Source organism: Zingiber officinale, chromosome 9A, assembly GCF_018446385.1.
Source record: "Zingiber officinale cultivar Zhangliang chromosome 9A, Zo_v1.1, whole genome shotgun sequence".
NCBI classification, from domain to species: domain Eukaryota; kingdom Viridiplantae; phylum Streptophyta; class Magnoliopsida; order Zingiberales; family Zingiberaceae; genus Zingiber; species Zingiber officinale.
The window spans coordinates 108,939,035-108,957,923 of record NC_056002.1 but is presented as its reverse complement, the minus strand read 5'-3'; the positions used below and the strand labels follow the sequence as shown (position 1 = coordinate 108,957,923).

The 18,889-nt window shown below is 40.3% G+C and overlaps 1 pseudogene; it reads left to right on the top strand.

Annotated features, from left to right (window-relative positions):
* The first annotated feature begins 5,126 nt into the window (after nt 1-5,126).
* LOC122019454 lies at nt 5,127-5,837 on the top strand (annotated as a pseudogene).
* Nucleotides 5,838-18,889: the final 13,052 nt, after the last annotated feature.

The window sequence follows — 18,889 nt, the reverse complement described above, 5'->3', positions numbered from 1 at the left end:
TTGATCCTCTTGGTATTTATGTTATAGATAGGGCTCTCAAGGTCTAGAATGTAGAGTCCGTTTATCAGAGGTGCACTACAATAGAACATATCTTTTAAATAAACAGAACAACATTTGTCTTTTATTATAAAAGAGTATCCTTTCTTGTCTAAACAAGAAACTGAAACTATGTTCTTAGTTAATGCAGGCACATAACAACAATCGACTAACTCTAGTACAAGCCCAGAGGGCAGAGATAGAAAATAAATCCCTGCAGCAACAGCAACAACCCGTGCTCCATTGCCTACTCGTAGGTCCACCTCGCCCTTTGTCAATGTCCTGCTATTTCTCAGCGCTTGCACATCAATACAAATGTGAGAAGCACATCCAGTATCTAATACCCAAGATGTAGAAATAGATAGATTGACTTCTATAACATATATACCTGAAGTGGAAGTCTCACTTCGCTTCTTCTTAAGATCCTCCAAGTATACCTTGCAGTTCCTCTTCCAGTGCCCGGTCTGACCGCAGTGGAAGCAGGTAGCATCCTTGGCGACCCCTCCTTTAGGCTTCAGTGCCTTGCCTTTGCCCTTGGTTTGGGACTTTCCCTTACCTTTGGGCTTGCCCTTGCCCTTGTGCTTCTGGACCATCAGAATGGGCTTAACCTTCTTAAGGTTAATCTCAGCAGTTCGTAACATACTAAGTAGCTCGGGCAGTGGCTTGTCAATCTCGTTCATGTTATAGTTCAGAACGAATTGACTATAGCTATCTGGCAAGGACTACAAGATCAAGTCAGTGGCCATCTCTTGGCCAAGTGGGAACCCCAGTCTTTGTAGGTTCTCTATGTACCCAATCATCTTGAGTACATAAGGACCTACGGGAGCCCCGTCTGACATCTTGCACTGAAACAGTGCCTTAGAGATCTCAAATCTCTCATGCCTTAATTGTCCCTGATATAGTTGGCGAAGATGCTCAACCATATCGTAAGCGCCCATCAACTCGTGTTGCTTCTGAAGCTCAGAGTTCATGGTCGCGAGCATTAGACAGGACACATCTAATGCTTCATCTTGATGCTTCTTGTAAGCATCCCGGTCAGCTCGCGTGGCAGTGGCAGGAGGAGCTTCCAGAATGGGCTGCTCCAGAACGTACAGTTTACGTTCTTGAGTGAGAACTATTCTCAAGTTCCTGTACCAGTCCAGGAAATTCGCTCCGTTGAGCTTGTCCTTCTCAAGGACAGATCGCAGGGAGAAGGAATTCGTGTTCGACGTCATGGTTATCTACAACAGAAAATTTGCAGAAATAAATATCATATTCTTTTAAAATCATTTAATTAGGCCTTTAACTAAATGATGCTCCCACTGAATACAATAATTCTTGTGGGACAAGATCCACATCATACTAACCCTTGAGTTAGCTTTGGCTAATACGCCCAAGGCTTAGTATGATCGGTAGGTAACGATTACCAATTACATCTCTATGCAACTCTTTTTTATAGAATAAAATCCGCATTTATATTAAAACTCGAGTTAGCTTTGGCTAATACGCCCGAGAATTAATATAAACATGATTTTGTCCTACCTTTCCAACCATTGGAAGAATACCTATAGTTGACTCGATCCAACCGAGTAACTAGGAATACTCAATCTAATTGAGTTTGTATTCACCCATGCGTTGATAGGCGGGACCAAGATTGTCCCTCCGTACCCTACCAAGATAATATGTATTGCTCTGCTTTGGCAGATTCAACAATACATGTGATCGAGGTAGTGATAGGTATCACGGCACGGTTAGGCATTTAGAGTTGGTTCGATCTAGATCTAATCTAATCGAGAAGGATGCATCTTGTGCACGACTTAGATCTAATCTAATCCCAAGAGTGCATCATGTGCACGACTTAGATCTAATCTAATCGTTAAGGCACTAATTAATTAATTAACTATTAAACATGCATCAGATACATAACAATTAATTAATTAATCTATTTGTGATTTAGTCATGGCCCTACTACGATCTTCTCAAGCCAATGAGAAGATCGAATGGTCAACCTAGGGTCAACAGCTTCTCCAAGCTCCTCCCTTTGACCACCTTGTGTTGCTCGTGCCCGCCTCGGAACTCCGTCTCGTGTGGACCCTCCACCGCTCTAATTTGTACATTACAATTTGAAACTCGAGTTACATTCGAGTCTAAATCTAATTTACAACCAGAATAAGAGAAAGGCACGAAGCGCAGGCCGTGGGAAAAAAATAAAAATACATAACGGCACGCAGGCCGTATTTTGAATTACAACACAAATCCAATCTTATTGGGTATTTTGGGCCATGACTATCACAAATTAATATATAATTCAAAATTATATATTTTTCATAATTTTTCTGTAATTTTAAAATAATTTTTTTTACAATTTTTATGAGTAAAATTTCCAGGCGGTCCCTGCAATCGCGGAACAGATCCCCTTGCGGGGCCCAGGGGCAGCGCCCCTACCCGCGATCTAACCATCGCGAGGGTTCCTTTGCGATCCAACAACGCCTAAACCCGCTGTCCCAAAACGATTTGGGTCGAGACATTGTCGTTTCGGAAAAATCTTCCCGGCGGGTTCGTTTTTAGCGATTTCGGGTGCAATCGCGAAGCAAATTCCCTTGCGGGGTTAGGGACAATGCCCCTACCCACGATCTAACCATCGTGAGTTACTCCTTTGCGATCTAATGGCACCCGACCCCGCTGTCCCAAACGGATTTGGAGCAAAACGAAGCCGTTTAAAAGAAAACTTTCCGGTAGCCGAAGCCTACAAGTGCCGAGACACTTGTGCTTCGCTTCTACGGAAAAATTACTCATAAAAACTCTAAAAACTCAATTTTTACAGAAAATCACAGAAGGTATATTTTTCATAAAAATACAAACGAACTCGTACAAGTCTTTGCACGTGGCTCTGATACCACTGTTGGGTTCGTCGGGCCGCGAAAACCGCTTTTTCGCGTCGCGGAAACCCCGAGTCACCCAAAGCCATGGATCTCGTGCAAAGATTCGTAAACAAAACTTTTCGAAAAACCTTTTCTTGTACGAGTTTGTAAAAACTTTAGATCTACACTAAAGTTAAGATCATTACCCTTGTAGCGAAGCCCTTCGCGTTCCCGCTCGTCCAAGAAGTTGCCGGATCTCTAGACCGTCAAGCGTCGGTCCTCTAGAAGTATCCACACGAACAATTCTTGATGGAGAAAACCTAAACAAAGGTGTGCTAGCACCTTGATAGGTCACGGCAAGGAAGAGGAGGGAGAGCAAGGAGAGAACACAAGGAAGAAGAAGGAGTTACACCACTTGAATGGAAAAATGAAATCCACACACATCACAAAGTGGCCGGCCACTCTACCTTGTAAAACTTCCAAATTAATTGCATTAATTGCAATTAATATGAAGTTATTATGAAAATGGCTTTGTAACTTCCATGAGATGGCACCCATGATGATGTGGAACATCATTATTGGTCCACCTAATGCCAACTCACCAATGAGGTGGCAAAAAGTCAAGTCAAAATTGACCTTTGGTCTTCCTTCTCAAGTCAAGTCAAACTTGAACCAATCTCTACCATGGTTGATCTAATCTAACCATTTGATTCGAGCCAACTTAATATAATGAATCTAATTCATTAAATTAAATTGATTCAATGAGTCAAAATCTAAATTAGACTCATTGAACACATGAATCAACTTGAGTCGAACTCAAGTTAGCCCAATTAGGATTACTCTTAATCCAATTTGATTCATCAAATGAATCTAATCCTCTTGGTTCATCATATGAACCTAATCTCCATCTAATTGTCCTAAGTGTGTGACCCTATAGGTTCTTGTAACGTTGGCAATGCCCTAAACCCATTTAGGAGCATAAGTAATGAGCGGTATCTAGCAACACATCATTACTACCCAAGTTACAAGAATGTCGAGATCCGACATCACCTTGTGACTACCAATTGTGACTCCTCACAAAATATGTGACATTGTCCTTCTATCCTAGACATCTAGATTGATCAATGTGAGGCATAGACCGTGTCATCCTCTAATTAATCTAAATCTTGAACTCCAAGTAGACTCACTCGATCAAATGAGCTCAACATCTAATGTTGACTCATTTGGGCATGGTCATGCACTTTGTGGTCTAACTCTATCAAGAATACCGATGTCGCTCCCGTCATATGGGAGGGATAGATCCCATCTACATCACTCACATCCCTCTACATAATTCGTTATATACCCAGTAATCGCCTTTATAGTCCACCCAGTTACGGGTGACATTTGACGAAACCAAAGTACATAACTCCTTATGTAGGGATCCATGGTGACTTCAGGTCAAAGGACTAATAGTCATACTAATAGCCACATGAGAAAGTATATGACACTCATATAACGATCCATGATACTTTCTCATGGCGGGTCATTCAGTATACATTCTCTAATGCATACCCATGTGTTAGCTTGATATCTCTATATCCATGACTTGTGAGATCAAGTCATCGAGCTGACCTACATGCTAGTCTTATTGTATTAACATTGTCCCTGAATGTTAATACTCGACTAGGAATGATTTAGAGTAGTGTTCCCTATATCATCTTACTATCGATTCAACCAATCGATTGATATAGGTAAGAACCTTTCTACTCTAGGACGTTACTATACTTATTTTATCTGGCACTAATACAAATAAGCATAATAACCAAAAACCAAATGCCTTAATATATATACATGAATATGATATACATGAGTCCATACAATCATCAAATGATTGGCTCTAGGGCTCTAACTAACAAATTCATGTTCCTTTTCAATCTCATGTTTAATGAACCTTTCAATAAATTAGTGTTAATGTATTCGGATCACAGAATGTGAATCCACATCTATTGATTATGTGGAAGTTTAATTATAATCATGCCTCCTCCATGCTGCTTAGATTTATGAGATTTAAGAATGAAGGAAGAATCTTTCATTTTATTTTTTTGAAAATTTATTATGTCAATATAAGTAGAAACTTTTTGAGTTTCTGAGTTTATCTGTTTAAATAAAAATCTTCTCTTCCTATTAGCTAATTCTGTTGCTTGCTAGTGATTATGCTTATCTACTATTTGCTTTACTCTCACATGTGAGAGTCAGTTCTTTTCTTACATGTTTGTTTATATCAGATATTTAAGTTATTTTATTTATAACAAGTACTGTCTTTTTTCCTGTGTTTAGGAAAGTGAAAGCGAGGATGATGGTCTTGACATGGGTGATGATGATGATGTTGAGGAACTTGAAAATGAACCAGAGGCTAATAGGAAAGAACCAACCATTGAGAAACCTGCTCCTGTTTTAGCACCGCCCAAAGATACTAAAAGGCAACTATCAAAGAAGTAGCTTAAGAAAAAGGAAATGGCAGAGCTGGATGCACTTCTACATGAAATGGGCATTGCAAATAAAGATAGTAATACTGCACAAAATGAGACAGTTGGTAATGTCTTCTTTCATATAATTAGTTTATTTTTGATAGATAGTAAATTTTAATTCACTTGAGTTGCTTCATACATATGAAGCGACTATTTAATGTGTGTTGAATTTGTTTATCCTTGTTATGTAGACAAGAAGCAACTAGAGCAAAGTAGTGAAGGGGAGAAGAAAGAAAGTGTTGGTGCTCCTTCAGAGAACAGAATCTTAAAGAAGAAGAAATCCAAGAAAGAAAAATCATCAAAGGAACAGGAGGAGCATGATCAAAATCAGGAGAAAGGAGACATTGAAGCTGACGTGGTAGATGCAACTGCAGTTGACGTAAAGGAAAGGATAAAGAAGGTGGCCTCTATGAGGAAGAAGAAATCAAGCAAAGAGAAGGATGTCGAATAGTTGAATAAAAGGGCTTCTTACTTGATGTAAGAAGAATATTTGTATAATTTATGGATACGGACTTGATGTATACAATATCTATTATCTTTTTATGTTGTAAAAATAATATTTATGTGTTGGTTACATGGATATTGATTTGTTTGTATATTATCGATTTTTCACTATTTCAGAAATTGAATTTGTGTCGTTAAACAATACTGATATTACATCGGTTTTCCACCGCTGCAAAATCGGTGTCATTAACTAATATTACATCGGTCGTATACCGCTACCAAAACTGGTGTTATTAATATATAATATTACATCAGTTTTACACCGTTGATGAAACAGTGTCGTTAAGTGATACTACACCAGTTAATAACCGATTTGAAAATTGGTGTCGTTAAGTGATACTACACCGGTTATAACCCGATGTCTAAAATGGCAGACCTTTTACATCGCCTTCATAGACATTGGTCCAAAATGTAATAGACAGCGGTGGAAAACCGATGTATATGAGGGTTTTTCTTGTAGTGCTTGTTGTCATAAACCTAAATTATGATTCTCGGACCCTTGTGTTTCATTTTTGATTTTTCTAAGGATCCTCTCCAATTTATCAAGTCTTGACCTCAAGATTTGATTTTCTTTCCATAACTTCTCAAGCTTAGATTTTTCACTAAATCCTTGATTTTTATTTTTCTTAGGCATATATTTAAGACCCTTAGAATTATTGCCTAATTTGTTATCTACTTTTCTAACCTTAGGTTGAGTGGTTTTAGCATGATAAGCTACATAATTTTTCATAATTCTATCATGCTTCCTATTTTCATGATAAATAATATTAAAATGATATAAATTCTTTCTATCATGCCTTTTATCATGGGTCAAAGGAATAGGTTCGATGAATGATACCTTGGATTTTACCTTGGAAGCTCCCCCTTGACTTGTGCTTCCTCCTTTGACTTTGGTTGGCTTCTTCCCTTTAGGTCATTGATTCCTATAATGTCCTATTTGATTGCAAGAGAAGCACACAACGTGCTCCTTGCCCTTGCATTCCACGGGACCGACTCTCTTGGGCTTCTCCTTGCCCCTGGGTGCCACTTGGCCCTTCTTCTTGGCCAATTTGGCGCACTTACTCTTATAGTGCCCATGTTCCCTACACTCAAAGCAAATGACATGATTTTTATTATTAACAATTGAAATTGTTATACCTTTACTTGTAGGGATGACACTTGATCCTCCATTTGATGTCTCTTGATATTTGGAGGATGTCCCGTCTTCTTCTTCTTCACTTGACCCGGAAGTAGAAGCTTCTCCTTCTTCTTGGTCCGAAGTCACCGAATGTCACTCCCCCTCAATCCTAGAGGTGGAGACTTCTTCATATTCATCTTGTACATGGAACAAAGAGTATGCTCCCTCATTTCCCTTTTCATTGCATTCCATTGAGGATAAAGCCTCTTCTTCTTCCTCCGATATTGTGCATCTCTCAACTTCAGGCTCCTCTCCTTCTTGGTCCAATAAGTTGCCCTCTTTGGATTTTTCTTAAATTGGTACAGTGGAGGATTCCTCATGAACTTTAGCCAATTTGCTCCATAGCACTTTGGAGTCTTCAAATTCTCCAAGTTGCTTTAAAATATTGCTCGACAATATGTTGACCAACACTTTGGTCACTTTGTCATTGGCCTCGCTTCTTTGAATTTGCTCCTTGCTCCATTTGCTCCTTGCTCCATTTGCTCCTCTTGAGAGTTTTGCCTTTTGAATTATTTGGAGCTTCAAAGCCTTCCATTAGAGCAAACCATTGCTCTATCTCCATCATGAAGAAGTTTTCGATTCTTGATTTCCAAGAATCGAAGCTTGTCGATATGTATTGTGGAGGCACCCTTGTGTCGAATCCGAGTCCATCTCATAATTCCATCTTGAAGTTGAGCCTTTTGTTGGTGTAATATTCCCTAGGTCAAGGTTGACCTGGTTGACTGAGCTTGAATTAGGTCAAGCTCGAGTTTTGATGTTTGGGTTTCGATGTTTGACAATACATGAAGACAAGACATGGAGATTGCAGGTGCAATTGTTTATGTGGTGAGATTGTGAAGGAGAGTCAAGTAGGTCAAGGTTGACTGGATACTTGACTGGAAAATCCTGGTGAGTGAAGCCAGGTGAAAGTCTTAACTGGGAGGTTAGGCAGAAGGAAAATCCTAGTGAGTGAAGCTAGGTGAAAGTCCCGGTGAGTGAAGTCGGGCAGCTGGAAAGTCCTGGTGAGTGAAGCCGGACAAATGAGAAGTCCTAGTGAGTGAAGCTAGGCAGAAGGAAAATCCTAGTGGGTGAAGCTAGGTGAAAGTCCTGGTGAGTGAAGTCAGGCAAATGAGAAGTCCAAGTGAGTGAAGCTAGGCAGAAGGAAAATCCTAGTGGGTGAAGCTAGGTGAAAGTCCTGGTGAGTGAAGCCAGGCACAGGAAATCCAGATGGATCAAGATTGATCAGACATCTGGGGTTGGGAAGCCCAAGTAGGTCAAAGGGATTAACCGGACACTTGGTGAGGGAGTCCTAGCAGGTCAAGGGTACCGGATGCTAGGCATGATGTACCAACAGGTCATGGTTGACCGGATGTCGGGTTAGGGGACTTTGGACTTGTTTTTGAGCAAAAACAAGAGCTAGATCGATCAGCCGATCGATTGGCTCATGCCCAATCGATCGGCCGATCGATTGGGTGAGTCCCCGCGACAAGCCTCCTCCCAATCGATCAGTGGATCGATTGGGGAGAAGTGTCGCGTGAACAGAAAGCCTCCCAATCGATCAGTTGATCGATTGGGAGCCTTCGATCGATCGGGCGATCGATTGGGAGGTGTGATTTTACACGATAAGCCCTAGATCAATCGGCCGATCGATCCAGGCAATTCCCGAGAGCACAGAGGCACTCTGGATCGATCATTCGATCGATCCAAAGTCTCTCCAATCGATTGGGAGCAATCCGATCGATTAGGATTTGACCGTTGGCGTAGGATATAGCTGTTGGCGTGCGTTCGTCTTCAAAAAAATCTTCCACGGCTTCGATTCTCTTCTACACAGTAGTTCTCCACAGCCTTCTTCTTTACTCTCACGCCAGTTCTTGAAAGATCTTGGAGGCACGTCCAAGTCAAGAGGTGTGACTACAATAAGAAGAAGAAGCTAGGGTTAGGGTTTTCATTGCATATCTTGTAAGATATTTCTTGTATTTGTCTTCCCTTGCTTTCTTGTTGTATTGAGAGTATTGTAGGGCTTCTCCGCCTTCGGTAGTTACCGAGAAGGAGTGTTTTCATAGTGGAGGGTGCGTGAGTGTGTGGATCATTGGATTAGTCACCTCTTCTTGAGGTGGATACCAAGTAAATCCTTGGTGTTAGCATTGGGTGTTGTTTCTTTGTATATTTCATTGCATATCTTTGAAGAAACAAGCAACGACGAGCACGCGATCGCGCCGAGCTATTCATCCCCCCCCCCCCCTCTAGCTACTTTTCGGTCCCAACAAGTGGTATCAGAGTGAGGCCGCTCTTCACCGGAATCATCGTCGGAAGGGGCAACAAAGCTAGAGGGTGAAGAAGTTGAAGCAAATTCATCAAAGTTAAAGAATTAGAGAAGCTCAACTTCAAGATGGAATTCCAAGATAGCCTTGGATTCGACACAAGGGTGCCTCCACCATATGTACCTACAAGCTTCGATTCTTGGAAATCAAGGATCGAGAATTTTCTTATGATGGAGATAGAGCAATGGTTTGCTCTAATGGAAGGCTTCAAAGCTCCAAGAAATTTAAAAGGCAAGATTCTCAAGAGGAGCAAGTGGAGCCAAGAGCAAATTCAAAGGAGCGAGGCAAATGACAAAGTGACCAAGCTATTGGTCAATCTATTGCCAAGTAATATTTTGGCTCAAGTTGGATAATTCAAGGATGCCAAGGAGCTTTGGAGCAAATTGGCAACGATTCATGAGATCCCCTCCACTGTACAAATCCAAGAAGAGGGCTCCGAGCTTGAGAGGTGCTCAACATCAGAAGAAGAAGTCCTAGAAGCTTTATCCTCAAAGGAGTGCAACCAAAAGAGCAAGGAAGGAGCATATTCCTTGTTTCATGTACAAGAGAATGAAGAAGAAGATCAAGCCTCCACCTCTAGGATTGAGGGGGAGTGTAGATCATTGACACCGGAGCAAGAAGAGGCCTCTACGTCAGGGTCAAATGGAGAAGAAGATGATGCATCCTCCAAGAGTCATGAAGAATCAAATGGAGGATCAAGTGTCATCCCTACATGTGAAGGTATAAATTGTTTAATTAAAAATAAAAATCACATTATATGTTTTGAGTGCAGGGAACATGGGCACTATAAAAGCAAGTGCCCTAAATTGGCCAAGAAGAAGGGTCAAGTGGCACCTAAGGGCAACGAGAAACCCAAAGAGACTGCTCCCACAACAAAGAAGAGCAAGGAGCACATTGTGTGCTTCTTGTGCAACCAAAAAGGACATTATCGGAGCCAATGTCTCAATGGGAAGAGAGCGGTCAAGGCTCAAGGAGGAAGCACGAGTCAAGGGAGAGCTTCCAAGGTAAAATGTAAGGTATCATTTATTGAACCTATTCCTTTGACAAATGGTAAAAATCATGCTAATTCCAATTTTTATCATTTTAATGCTATTTACCATAAAAATAGGAAGCATGATATCATTAAAGAAAAACACATGGCTCTCCATGCTAAGACTACCACACCTAGGGTTAGGAAGGTAGATAAAAGTTTAGGAAATAACACTAAGGACCATAGTTATAAGCCTAGAAATAAAAATGCTCAAGGATTTAAGGAAAAATCAAAATCTAGGGATTTATGGGAAGAAAATCAAGTCTTGAGGTCAAGTCTTGATAAAATGGAAAAGACCCTAAAAAAGATGGAAAGTATCCTAAAAGGGCAAAATGAGCAAAACCTAGGTTTAGGACAACAAAGGTCATCCAAGGGCCATAGGGGTTTGGGATACAAACCTAAAACCAAAAAGGATGTGCCTTCTTACCATAGGGTTCCATATAGCTATGGAACTAACTCTAGACCTAGTGGTCAAGTCAAAAATACAAGGGAAGTTATCCTTAGGAGTATTTTTGCAACAAACGTGACTAAGACTTCTAAAAAGTCCAAGAAAGTCACAAAGAAGGTCACAAGGGAAGAAATCCCTAGAGTTGACCTAGAAAAGGTGATCAAGGCTTCTAAGAAGCCTAACAAGGTCACTAGAAAGGTATCTAGGGAGGTTATCCCTAGTGAGTACCTAGAGCATCCAAGGAGCACCAATAGGTTTTGGGTTCCTAGGAGCATTTTCTCTACCCCATAAATGGGCTAGAGAGTGTCAACTCCGATTAGAAGGGTAATTAACCCAACTTTGATGAAGTCGACACTTGGAGAGCATTTTCAAGGTTATTATTAACCTTTGAAAATGATAAGGGCTATTGATTTACTCTTGTAAGCGTAAAATGTGTCATATTTTGAGAAATTGGATGTAATTTTAAGTGACACAAATTGGGAAAATCATAAGAACTACCAAGTTTGGGATTTTGGTATGTTCTTAGGGAATTAAAGGCAATCTAAGCCTTAATTTAATTTGTTACTCTTTAAAAGAGTAAATTGTGGCAAAATTTGAGGAATATGCTTAATTTAAATTGGCATAAAATTTATAAAAGTGTAAAGGAATGCCAAGGTGGGATTTTGACATTTTTCTTGGGAAATATTGGGCAACCTAGGTTTAAAATTTGAGTTAGCTAAGGTTTAAGGATACTTAGATATTTATTCTAGGTATATTTTATTTATGCTAATTTTCCATTCATTGTTTGCCCATCATATGTCATGACATCATATTTTGTATTCATATTTTATTATGAAAACCACAAAAATACCATGTCATGTCATACATACATCATGTAGTTCTACGAAATTTTCTTTTAAAAATTATTTATCTTTGATGTATGTCATATCGCATTATGCATAACCTTTAATTTCCTTACAATTAAGGACAAATGGCATTTATTAACAAGTAACATCTTTGGTGGATGTTCATAACCTCAAAATGATTATATAGATATGCATGATCCCTAGATTAGGGCAAAATTAAAGTTTACATCTCACTAACAACTATAAGATGACTTGTATGTGGTTTCGTACACATTAAATACGAGTGAGATGTTAGGATGATGAACAAAACTCAAGATGTTGATTTAGTGCATTCTTTTGAGTTTTATATTCATCAAAACACATAGTTATGTGTTTTCCAATCATTGGGAAAGCTAATGTACAAGTCATGTGCATTGAGCCCAAAGAACATGGTTGGATATTGGTTTGAAAAATAGTTTTAAAATACTTTTAGAAAACCTTGGGAAGACTATCTTTTGATAGTAATCATCATTGAATAATTGAACACAAACTTGAAATAAAACACTAAAGTTTTTACAAGTTTCGAAGTTTGTGTCAATCTTTAAAAATAGAAAGTATTTTCATAGAAAGCTATTTTTCCTTGATAGTATATGCCCTAAGGAATGTCTACATGAATTTTCATGATTTTTTGATTTTTGTAGAATTTTTTGGGAGTTTCTGAAGTTGACTGAAATGGAATTTCAACAATTTCAGAGCTTTAATCGATCACCCGATCGATTGGAGTGCCTCAATCGATTGGGCGATCGATTAAGAGGAGTTCTCCCACGAGTAGAAGCTCGCTGGATTGATCAGCCGATCAATCCACGCAGTCTGAATCAATCAGTGGATCAATTCAGCAGGGTTCAATCAATTGGGACCCAACTCCAATTGATTGGGGATGTTGATTTTAGCTGAGAAAGCTTATTTTCAGCATTTTGAACCATTTTTAGTCTATAAAACCATTCCTAACCCCTCAAAACACATTTGTATACATTTAGAGGGAATTTTCATGATGAAAATAAGGATGGATTGGTCAAGGAAGACTAAGTAGAGGTTTAGGTTGAGGTTTGGCTTCAATATTGAATTTTTAGACCTCAAAACTTCTAAATTTGGGTTTCCTAAAGGTTTAGGGATTCCAAGTCATTGTTGGTGTAATGACAGAAGTTACATGCATGTCTTTAGGGGGAGTTACTCTTTAAGGATATGAAAATCTATTTTTAATACACCTTGGAAGGTGGTTAACCTTCTTTCGTGAAAATGCTCAAGGTTGGACATTTGAATATAATGGAGAGTTGATATCTTCATTATTCATGTGGTGTATGCTCACGGATGATCATTTGATGATAATGAAGGGTATGAGACCTTCATTTGAATCGTGTGTGAATATACCAAGTGGTATATGCTCAAGGATGAGCGTTCAGAATAATGAAGGGTATGGGACCTTCGTTATTATGTTGTGAACAATGAGTGAAGTTGTCAACAACGTTGGGTAACTCTTCAGGGGAGAGTTTTTGATGTGTGTCAATAGGGGGAGAATGTGTGGTTAAGTTAGGCCTTCATTACCTAAAAAGGGAGTTTGCCCTCTAGGAAAGGAGAAGAATGAAGGAAACCAGCATTCTCATATTGGCATGAAGGAAGTTGAGGTTATGAGATTAGCCTAACTTACAAGTGGTATTGTCAAATATCAAAAAGGGGGAGATTGTTGGTGCAATATTCCCTAGGTCAAGGTTGACCTGGTTGACTGATCTTGAATTGGGTCAAGTTCGAATCTTGATGTTTGGGTTTCGATGTTTGACAATACATGAAAACAAGACATGGAGATTGCAGGTGCAATTGTTCATGTGGTGAGATTGTGAAGGAGAGTCAAGTAGGTCAAGGTTGACTGGATACTTGACTGGAAAATCCTGGTGAGTGAAGCCAGGTGAAAGTCTTAACTGGGAGGTTAGGCAGAAGGAAAATCCTAGTGAGTGAAGCTAGGTGAAAGTCCCGGTGAGTGAAGTCGGGCAGCTAGAAAGTCCTGGTGAGTGAAGCTAGACAAATGAGAAGTCCTAGTGAGTGAAGCTAGGTAGAAGGAAAATCCTAGTGGGTGAAGCTAGGTGAAAGTCCTGGTGAGTGAAGCCAGGCAAATGAGAAGTCCTAGTGAGTGAAGCTAGGCAGAAGGAAAATCCTAGTGGGTGAAGCTAGGTGAAAGTCCTGGTGAGTGAAGCCAGGCACAGGAAATCCAGATGGATCAAGATTGATCAGACATCTAGGGTTGGGAAGCCCAAGTAGGTCAAAGGGATTGACTGGACACTTGGTGAGGGAGTCCTAGCAGGTCAAGGGTGACCAGATGCTAGGCATGATGTACCAACAGGTCATGGTTGACCAGATGTTGGGTTAGGGGACTTTGGACTTGTTTTTGGGCAAAAACAAGAGCTGGATCGATCAGCCGATTGATTGGCTCATGCCCAATCGATCGGTCGATCGATTGGGTGAGTCCCCGCGACAATCCTCCTCCCAATCGATCAGTGGATCGATTGGGGAGAAGTGTCATGCGAACAGAAAGCCTCCCAATCGATCAGCCGATCGATTGGGAGCCTCCGATCGATCGGGCGATCGATTGGGAGGTGCGATTTCGCACGATAAGCCCTGGATCGATCGGCCGATCGATCCAGGCAATTTCTGAGAGCACAGAGACGCTCTGGATTGATCGGCCGATCGATCCAAAGTCTCCTCAATCGATTGGGAGCAATCCGATCGATTGGGATTTGACCGTTGGCGTAGGATATAGCTGTTGGGGTGCGTTCGTCTTCAAAAAAATCTTCCATGGCTTCGATTCTCTTCTACACAGCAGTTCTCCACAGCCTTCTTCTTCTCTCTCACGCCAGTTCTTGAAGGATCTTGGAGGCATGTCCAAGTCAAGAGGTGTGACTACAACAAGAAGAAGAAGCTAGGGTTAGGGTTTTCATTGCATATCTTGTAAGATATTTCTTGTATTTGTCTTCCCTTTCTTTCTTGTTGTATTGAGAGTATTGTAGGGCTTCTCCACCTTCGATAGTTACCGAGAAGGAGTGTTTTCATAGTGGAGGGTGCGTGAGTGTATGGATCCTTGGATTAGTCACCTCTTCTTGAGGTGGATACCCAGTAAATCCTTGGTGTTAACGTTAGGTGTTATTTCTTTGTATATTCCGCTGCATATCTTTGAAGAAACAAGCAACGACGAGCACGCGATCGCGCCGAGCTATTCACCCCCCCCCCCCTCTAGCTACTTTTCGGTCCCAACACCTTTGATGAAGTCTTTGACATTGATGAACTTGCTTCAACTTCTTCTCCCTCAGCTTGTTGCCCTTTCCGGCGATGATTCTGGTGAAGAGTGACCTCGCTCTGATACCACTTGTTAGGGTTGATTTGTAGCTAGAGTGGGGTGAATAGCATGTCGTGCTTCGTTGTCTTGCTTCGTGATGATGATATGCAGCAGAATGAAACACGAAACACACTTACAACGCTAAAATGAAGGATTTACTTGGTATCCATCTCAAGAAGAGGTGACTAATCCAAGGATCCACACACAACACGCTCTCCACTATGAAAAATACTTCTTCTCGGTAACTAGTGGAGGTAGAGAAACCTCGCACAAGACTCACACAACAAGATACAACACACGCAAGAAGAAGAATACAAGAATACAAATAAAAACCTTCTTCTTTCTCACTTGTTGCTTGTTGATGCCTCTTGAACCTTGTAAGTGCACCTGCACTTGTCTCCAAGAGCTTCCAAGAACTGGCGATGAGTATCGAGGAAGAATGTCTGTGAATCGGGAGAAGAGATATGAAGACGAAGGCTCGCCACAGCTTTATACCTTGCACTTCTAGGGCTGCCAATCAATTAGGCTTACTCCCAATCGATTGCCACATCAGATCAACGCGATCTCAGCCGTCTAAAATCTACATCTTGCATAACGGTCATATCCCAATCGATCAGCTTATCGATTGGGGAGGTTGAATCGATAGGCTGATCGATTCAGCATTCTTTTGTGCTCTCACATCTGCGTGAGAAAACTGGCCCCAATCGATCGACTGATCAATTGGGGAACCTATTATGCGCACGATATAAGCTCCCAATCGATCAGCTGATCGATTGAGTTGTCATTTATCATAGCACTGTGCCCAATCGATCAGCTGATCGATTGGGCTTGGTCTAATTTGATCACTTGATCAAATTAACCAACCCTAACTTGCCTGAGTCAAGTCTAGGGCTCTCAAACCCAACATCTGGTCAACCATGACCTATTGGGACTCCTCATGCCTAGCATCCGGTCAACCTTGACTTGCTAGGACTTCTTCACCAAGTGTTCGGTCAATACTTTGACCCACTTGAACTTTTATCCTTGTGCCAAGTGTCAGATCAACCTTGACCCACTTGGACTTATCGTCTCGTGCCAAGTGTCCAGTCCTCGATGACCCACTTGGACTTCCACCAGATGTTCGATCACCGTTGACCCATCTAGATTTCCTCATGCCAAGTATCCGGTCCATTCTTTGACCTACTTGGGCTTCCCAACACCAGGTGTCCGGTCAACCTTGATCCACCTGGATCTTCACGTGTCTGGCTTCACTCACCAGGTCTTTCCATCTGCTTAGCTTCACTCACCAAGACTTTCCATCTGCCTGACTTCACTCACCAGTACTTTCACCTAGCTTCACTCACTAGGATTTTCATCTGCCTAGCTTCACTCACCATGACTTTCCATCTGCCTGGGTTCACTCACCATGACTTTCACCTAGCTTCACTCACTAGGATTTTCCCACTGCCCAGCTTCACTCACCAGGACTTTCACCTTCCTAGCTTCATTCACTAGGTCTTTCACCTGGCTTCACTCACCAAGATTTTCCAACTGTCTGGCTTCACTCACCAAGACTTTCCCTTGCCTAACCTCCAGTTAGGACTTTCTCAGTCAAGTATTTGGTCAACCCTTTGACCTACTTGACTCTTCTTCACATCTAACTGGTCAGTCCTTAACCAGAGGGGAATTGTATCAACAATCTTCCCAATCAAATGATTGCATCTGCAAACTCCATGTATTGTCAAACATCAAAACCCAAATATTAAGACTCAAGCTTGAGCTAACTCAAGCTTAGTCAACCTTGACCTAGGGATATTGCACCAACAAAAGCTACTCTACCTAAATAACATGGTCATGCTAATTGGCACGGCCAAGGTGTGAAGCCGCTTTGCTAGATTAGCACGACCATGCCTTTTGGCACGACCATACCCTGGGTAGGCTCTGGAGATTTAGCACGGTCATGTGATTTCACACAGCCTCCCTTTGAATAGGCAATGGATGGGAGGCACGGCTGTGTAATTTCACACGGCCATATCTCATGGCCCTAGGAAAAAAACTTAGCCTTGGCATGACCCTGGCATGACTCTAGCATAGCTCTGGCATGGCTCTAACATGGCTCTGGCATGGCTTTGGCATGGTCTATCATGGCTTTGGCATAGTTCTGGCATGACTCTAGCAAGCTTTAGCATAGCTCTCTCATAGTTGTATCTCATGGAAACATCTTTTAGACCATCTAGACATGGTTTTCTCATGTTAAAGTCTTCATTAAAGTTATATATCTTGAAGTTATCTACATTTTGGTATTTGGAACAACCTATAACTCACTAAGGTTATGATCATTTTAATTTCAATCTATAATATAGAAAATTTCATACGGCCATGCCTTTTTTAAACATGATCATGTCTAAGAGGCATGATCAGAGCTTGGGAAAAACTTGATTGTCGCATGGTCGTGCCTCATAGGCACGACCCAAACTTTTTTGAGGCTCTAGAGTCCATTTAAGCTTCATTATCCCTTAAATTTCTTCTGTAGGATTATGCACGTATCAAGGAACATGATTAGAGCATATTCCTTAATTAAATCTCTAATTGAAAGTCTTTTGAAAGCCTTTTCCTTCATGTATTTTTTGAGTGAGCATGCTCCTTCCTTCAAATTCATGTTTCAAGACTTTTTGCTCTATTTTTGCTCTAAAATGTATCCTATCAATGAAAATAAGTAAAAAAAAAAAAAAATAGATCTCCAAACAAAAAGAGTAGAAATATGATATTATAATGAAATAAAATACAATCAATATAGATTATGCTCATGAAATATAAGTAGATGTGCGTTAAAGTATGCCAAAAAAAACCTATATAATTTATGCACATTACACCTCCAAATTTAAATCTTTGTTTGCTCTGAAGCAAAAACTGCAATCTAGACTCCAGTGGCTAAATAGTGCATCACAATCTCAAGTGAGTCTATCTGATCCTATCAAATGATTTCATTAGTAAGCAAGATACAAAAGTTGTTTGAGTATGGACTAAGAAATAGCTCTCCGTGCTTAGTGTAATAGTGGCTTAAGTTTTTCAAATTTCATTCCCTCAGTTTAGTCAAGTTGTCGTAAAGTTGTGTTCCTTATACTTCTAGCGATAGACACTTACCTACCACACGCTTGGTTCATATCTCTAAGACTACATAAGATCTCAAAGGACTACTCGGAATCAATAGAAATATAATATTTATTTCTCCAGTAACTTAATTTGATCTCAAAGGGGTAAATTGTTAGTTTCCACTCATGACAACTATTTTCTATCCCTTATTCATATAATTTTTTTTATTTTTTCCTATTTTTTTAGTACTTTAACGGTGTAATACTTACACAAATGTAAATATATAAATGCAAATACAAGGATTTTAATTTTTCTAAGTGATTTTCCATGATCTTAGATCATTGAGTAACGAAAATTTAATTAAGAGGTCACCTTAGAAACACAACTACTAGTCTAGTTCTATGAATCATGACTATTTTCAGAGTTATCTACCATCAAAATTAGGCAAGATGTAAGAGATCCTAAAACAAGGCCAACACTCGAACTTCTATAGTGAAAATATTGCTCACTTCATGCTAACATAGATAGGAAAAGATAGATCACTAAACATACTAGCACCATAAATAACACATAAACTACATGAAATCTGGAACAAGAGTGCTAGTATTGTGCGTTAAGGAACAAACAATCATAATATGATGAATGATGCAACTAGTAAAAATTTTATTATGCAAAAGGAAATGTGCAAAAACTAAACTACAACCCAACACATCTCCCCAGACTTAAACTTTTCATTGTCCCAATGAAAACTAGAAATGTAATATAG